General features: G+C 53.0%; 1 protein-coding gene across 1 annotated transcript in view; it reads left to right on the top strand.

Annotated features, from left to right (window-relative positions):
• The first annotated feature begins 4552 nt into the window (after positions 1 to 4552).
• GRB2 (growth factor receptor bound protein 2) overlaps positions 4553 to 6000 on the top strand; it is a 61987-nt gene continuing 60539 nt past the window's right edge. Inside the window, exon 1 of the mRNA XM_045836997.1 lies at positions 4553 to 4749. The gene's annotated coding sequence lies outside the window, so the exon portion shown is untranslated. The remainder of the gene's footprint in view (positions 4750 to 6000) is intronic.

Here is a 6000-nt window from a genome sequence, read left to right as displayed (position 1 = left end):
TTCGTTTCTCTTTGTCCTTCCTCTCCCCTTCTTTCCCCCCATTTCTCTTTCCAGCTTTTCCCATTGGTTCTTTGTCTCCCTTACTTTTCCATTTACTTTTCTTTAATGTTCTTTCTATCCTCCTAACATGCCTTAAGCCAGCCTGTCCTTTGGCTGCCATTTATCAGGGTGTAAATCTTGCCAAGCACTCGGCAAGGTGTGGGGACTCAGGAAAATGGGACAGGGTCCTTGTCCTTGAGGAACTGACAGTCCAAAGGGAGAAGGACATGTCTAGCTTAGGTAAGGTCTTACGAAAACGGTGATGTTGGAGTTGCTGAGGGTGCCATGAGAACACATTGGGGGAGACCAGAGCATCAGGGGAGGCTTCCTGGTGGAGGTGGCATCTGAACTGAGAGTTGGAAGACAGACACGGGCCAGGTGATGATGGGGCAGTCAAGGAAAGGAGGCATTCCAGCCTTGGAGAAGTTTGTGCAAAAACTTGGAGGTAGGAGCCTTGGCTGGCGTAGCTCAGTGGATTGAGCTCGGGCTGTGAACCAGGCATCGCAGGTTCCATTCCCAGTCAGGGCACATGCTTAGGTTGCAGGCCATGGCCCCCAGCAACCGCACATTGATGTTTCTCTCTCTCTTTCTCCCTCCCTTCCCTCTCTAAAAATAAATAAATAAAATCCTTAAAAAAACACCTATGGTAATTTAACATTAAAAAAAATGTGGAGGTAGGAGAATTATGGAGTCGTTCAGGAAACTGCGTTCCTCGGAAGAGTGGAGACAAGAGTTCAAAGGGACGTGGGTGACCGTGGAGGCAGAGTTGCCAGCAGGGGCCAGCCCCAGAGGGTCCTACAGGGCATGCGAAGGACTTGGGACCTTATCTGTGACCTTCTGTTTCCATTTGTATTTTAGAAAATCCACTCCAGCTGCAAGGTAGATAATGACTTGAGTAGGGGTAGGGTTATCCGTGGGCAGCCCTCCAGGAGGGGTGGTGGTGTGGACCTGGTAGGTGATGAAAATGGAGTCGGGAGGGAGAGGAAGGGAAGTCCCGGGACTTGGAGTCCCATCGGTAGGCTCCGCATCAGAGGTCACCCTGGAAGCCTGATGGGTGTACTCAGCACTGGCTCACAGCTGGAGCAAAGGAGATGCTAAGACAAAGACTTCCAAGGCCAACTGAGCAGGTAGGGGGAGAATTCAAATGACCAGTTAATGTTGTCACTGGCTGTCTGGCTCTTCCCCACTAAGGAGAAGCTCAGAAATACGGGCTCAGAGGATGTGCCTGACGTGGTGGTGAGGCTGCTCCCAGGGCACGGGGCTCAAACAGGCTAGTTTCTTGGGGTCATTCCAGGTTCAGGAAGTGCCAGGGCGATACCCAGTTCTCACCGGCAGGCGGCAGCACCACAACTCACAGAAAGCAAAGTGAGAAACCCTTTCCAATGACTAAAAACCAAAAAAACCCCAACAACCCCACCCAAAGAGAGACTTGCTGGTGGTTAATTTGTGCACTCCGCAGTAACGGTGTGGCAGTTGGTTATCAGCAAGTTTTGCTGAAGTTACAACAGGTTTTCACACCGGGGTGACTTCTACTTCCCAACTTGGCCTCCGGCTCCAATTTCTTTTTATTATTTCACATCAACCACACACACGCAATCCTACTGCCTCTAGTAGGTTTTTTTTTCTCTGTGCAAAATGATCTTGGGCAGTTTTCTCTTTGAGTTTCTGAATCTGTGTCTACAGAAAAGAATTTTTTGATCAGAAAGAAAATGTAACAAATGTTGAGGATTTTTTTTTTTCCAGCCACACTTGCTTGATTTCAACACAATCAGTATTTTTACTTTTAAATGTTCTCCTTCCAAATCTGGTCCATATGCATGTGGACCAGACATGCTCAGAGTCTGTTTTATCCGTGCTGAGTTTTAAAAGGAAGTGCCCATTTTTTTTTTTCTGTTCTCTTAGGCATCTAGTCTCTTCTGCGATCTCACCCACTTCCTTAGCTTCAAGTATCACATTACACAGAGAGGCAGCCTTGTCTTTATCTCTTGGCAACCCCTATTATTTATTTATTTGTTCTTCCATCCATCCATCCACCCACCCATCCATCCATTTATTCGCTGTGCTGGGGGCTGGGAATACAATTGTGGAAAGGTGTGGTCCTGTTTGGAGCTTGTGGAGTGTGGGGGCAGTCAACAGTGCTGCGGTGAGATTGGAGGTACTGTGGAAATTTGGGGGAAAGAAACCCTAAAACCGACTTTGGGGGGTGCTAAAGAAAGGAACAGGGACCAGCGGCGCAGAGGAAACTGCATACACAAAGATATGGACACTGAAGAGATGAAGGCCCCTTCCGGAAACCGGAGTGGTTTAGTATTGGTGGAGTAGGCCTTGGCTAGAGACGACTCCCAGGGTGGGGCTGGCAGGCAGGGCCCACATCTGTAAGGGTCTGGCTAAGGACTTGAGACTTTATCTTACTGGTGATAAATATCTCTCCTGGAACACTGTTTTCCTCTCAGCCTAACCAGGGTCTCAGCTTCAACCACCCTCTCCAGTCTCCTCTCATCCCGGACTAGGTCAGGTCTCCTGCTGCGTGACCCAAAGCTGCCAGGACTAGGAATGTCATGTTCTCAGAGGTTTGTCTTCCCGGCTCTTCCCCTCACTCCCTCCTCCTCTCTGCTAAGTGGCTAAGTCCTTCACTTTCTTTTTTTTTTCTGGCCACCATTCTAGAACAAAGTATCATAGTATGGGGTCGGGGGAGGAATACATGGGTTTTAGAACAAGAAAGGCATAGTTTTAAATCTTGGGTCTACTATATTTGGGTTCCCCTGGGTAAATTACTAACTTCTGTAAGCCTCAGTTTCCGGCTGTAAAATGGGGAATTGATCTACCCTGTAGAAACACTCTGACTTTAGCACACATAGGGTGGTAGGTAAAAGGTCCTCTTATTATATTACTCTCATATCAGACATTTCCTGCTCAAAAACCCTTACGAGTTGCATATCGCTTGGGATCGAAACCAAAGCCATGCATCTTGGCCTTGTCTCTCATTCCTCCTCCCCTAAATCCTAAATGCTGGCCATTCTGAAATGTTGGCTGATTCTCTCCTCTCTGCAGTTGGAACACGAAGCCCTCCAGGATGACCTGAGCACCAGGTCACTGGCTCCCTCCTCCACAGTCCTCTACGCAGCTCGCCCTCACTGCTCTGCCTTGCGGTCTAGGCAACTCTCCTTCCGATGACAAACTGCTGACAGCAGAGGCTTTGTGAGGTTCGTCTCTTCCCCTCCATAGCTCCTCGCATGTCGTTGACACTCAACAAATACTCTGTGACAGAAAGGTCATTTTCCTTATTCCAATGGGCTTGTTTTTCTCTATAGAACCAGATGTTTTAAGCCCTGGATGGCGTAGCTCCGTGGATTGAGTGCGGGCTGCGAAGCAAAGTGTCACAGGTTTGTGGGTTGCGGGCCACGGCCCCCAGCAACCGCACATTGATGTTTCTCTCTCTCTCTCTCTCTCTCCCCCCCCTTCCCTCTCTAAAAATAAATAAATAAAATCTTAAAAAAAAGAATCAGATGTTTTTGGTATTCTCACTTCAACTTGAAGCTATTTTGTTGGCTTCTGGACAGTGCATTAGCATTAGATGTGTCCTGCTCTCTCCTTTAATTGGAAAAAGATTTGGAACTGAAAAAATAAGAGTTACCAGTACTTCTCCAAACCCCAATCTTCTGTCACTCCCCCGTCCTCACTCCGCCTCGTACAGGAATCAAACTACTTAGCTTTACCCGGAACACGGCTCTCTCACACCTCCGTCCCTTCCTATCTGCCGCCGTTCCCTTTGCCGCACCGCCCTCACCCCCGCTTCTCCGTCTAGCGAACTCCTCCTCATTCTCCAACACACCAACACGTTACCGTCTCCGGGAAGGCTTTTTCTGACATGGGCAGAGTAGCGACCCCCGACCCCTGCTCCCATCCCTCTAGCTTCCTCGGCAGTTTCCTCCAAGAAATTCTAACAATGCTTGTGGCATTATTTGTTTACTTTCCTTCCACTCTTCTACACCGTGAATCCCTCAAGGGTCTGGGTTTTTGTTCGTTTTTGTACCTGTTACAATATATCTAGCACAGTGCTTAGCATATATTAGGCACTTAATTCAATTAGTGAACAAATGAGTGTTACCGTAATTCATCTAACACAGCAGAGTTTGTTTGGACCAGATTCTCAAATATTTCAAGACGTGGTCCGCTATTCGCGGTGCTTCGTACTGGAGGGAGATTACTCCTCCTCATCCCCCTCCCCGATTCCCCAATTGCCTTGGTTTGCCTTGGAAGGGTAAGGGAAGTGATTCGGCTGTGCACGAAACTTCCTCCTCCAGCGTTGCTCTAAAATTTAACCGCTCTGGCACCGACCGGGTTATGGCGACTCGGGGGCGGAGCCCTGCGGGTGCCACCTGCTGCGCGGCGGCCTGGCGCACGCGCATTGGTATCTGGACGGTCTACCTGCGGGGGCCTGTCGGAGGAGGAGCGCTTGCGCTCTGGGCCTTTTCCGCCCGGGGAAGTCTCGCAGGGGCGGGGCGGGGAAGTTCTCGCGGGACCCTGACGAGGAGCGGAAGCGAGGCGGCTGTGCTGCTTCAGCGACCGGGCGGCGGCGGCGGCGGCGAAGATTGTGGCGGTGACAGCAGCGGGAACAGGCGCTGCCTTCGGGGAGCAGCGGCGGGGTCGGCGGCCACTCGCACCGCTGTGAGGGGCCGGCCGGGAGTGGAGCGGAGCAGCTGCGCCACGGTGAGTGGGGACGGCGGCGGCTGCGGCGCTGCTCCGGTGCCTCTTCCTTCTCCGCCCGGAGCGGGAGTCGGCCTTCAGGGACCCGGCCCAGCCTCCTGTGGGCCGCCAGGCCTGGGGGCGGGACGGCGGGGCCCGGGGCAGGAGCGGAGTCCCCGGGGCTCCGGGCTCCACGTTTCTTCTTCTGGGGCGCTTTCTTCGTGGGAACCGTGCTCTGCTGGCCCTTGGCTCGGGACAGAGCCCCGGACCCCAGGACAAGAGGCCGGGGGGCTCCTAACTCAATTTCACGCCTTCCTCATGAGGGTTCGCGCAGAAGGAGCCCGGGAGGAGTCCGCGAACGCGGGGCACTCATTCTGTGAGTCAGTCTGACTTGGCCGGGAGGCAGGGGATTCGCCGTGGGCTGCAGACGTGGTGATCGATGCTCCTTCGACCTGCACGGCCACCACGTCACCGTCTCCTGGGGTCTTGGGGCCGAATTTCGGGAGGGGGCCCACCAACCCTAGAAACACCGTGAGTTACGACGGTTGCTGCCAGAGCCAGTCGAGATGCCTTTACTTCTGTCTCCTCCCCGCCCCCCCCGCCCCCCCCGCCCCCCGCCTCCCGCCTCCCGCGTTTTGAACTTCTCTGAAAAATATTTGTCAAGAAACAGCAGCAGCAGCAGCAGCAGTGGCTGGAATGTTCTGAGGACAGATTGCAGTGAGAGAGGAAGGAGAAGCGCTGGTGTTGGGCGTCAGTAACGCTGTCCGTGCGCGCCTGGGAGCCGCGCGAGTTGCGGCTCGGGTGGGGAGGTGTTGCAGGCCGGCTTCGGATGCTGTGCAGTTTGCAGCGTGACTCCGGGGCAGCCTGCAGGGCAGCCGGGGCGCGCTCGTGGTCCGCGGGCGCTGTGGGCTCTCGGGAGGGCGCTGAGAAGACACACGAGAGACATGAGCCTTCGTCCCCTTTGGCTTTCTCGTGCCCCTTGTCACTCTGTACTTCTCCAGCGGTTGCCTTCCCTTTCTGTCTGCTTCTCCCCGTTCCGCTGCGGACACTACACGCCGGCTTGTGTAATGCAAGTCATTTGCCCCCCTCCCCCACTTTTTTTTTCTTCTAATCTACTTCCCCTTCTTCCTTCTCGTCCCCTCTCTGGCATAATTGTTCGAGGTTTCTGCTTCTTGTGCAGTGCGTTTTCTCCCTCCTTTAAAGATTCCTTGGTCTCTCCCGGGAAGGTACCCTCTTTGCTGCCTTAGCCTTTACTTTTTCAGCGTCCACCGTGCT

The sequence above is a fragment of the Phyllostomus hastatus genome, unplaced genomic scaffold (genome assembly GCF_019186645.2).
Source record: "Phyllostomus hastatus isolate PE091 unplaced genomic scaffold, TTU_PhHast_1.1 phas_contig_210, whole genome shotgun sequence".
NCBI lineage: Eukaryota > Metazoa > Chordata > Mammalia > Chiroptera > Phyllostomidae > Phyllostomus > Phyllostomus hastatus.
This window is presented reverse-complemented; position numbering and strand designations above follow the sequence as displayed.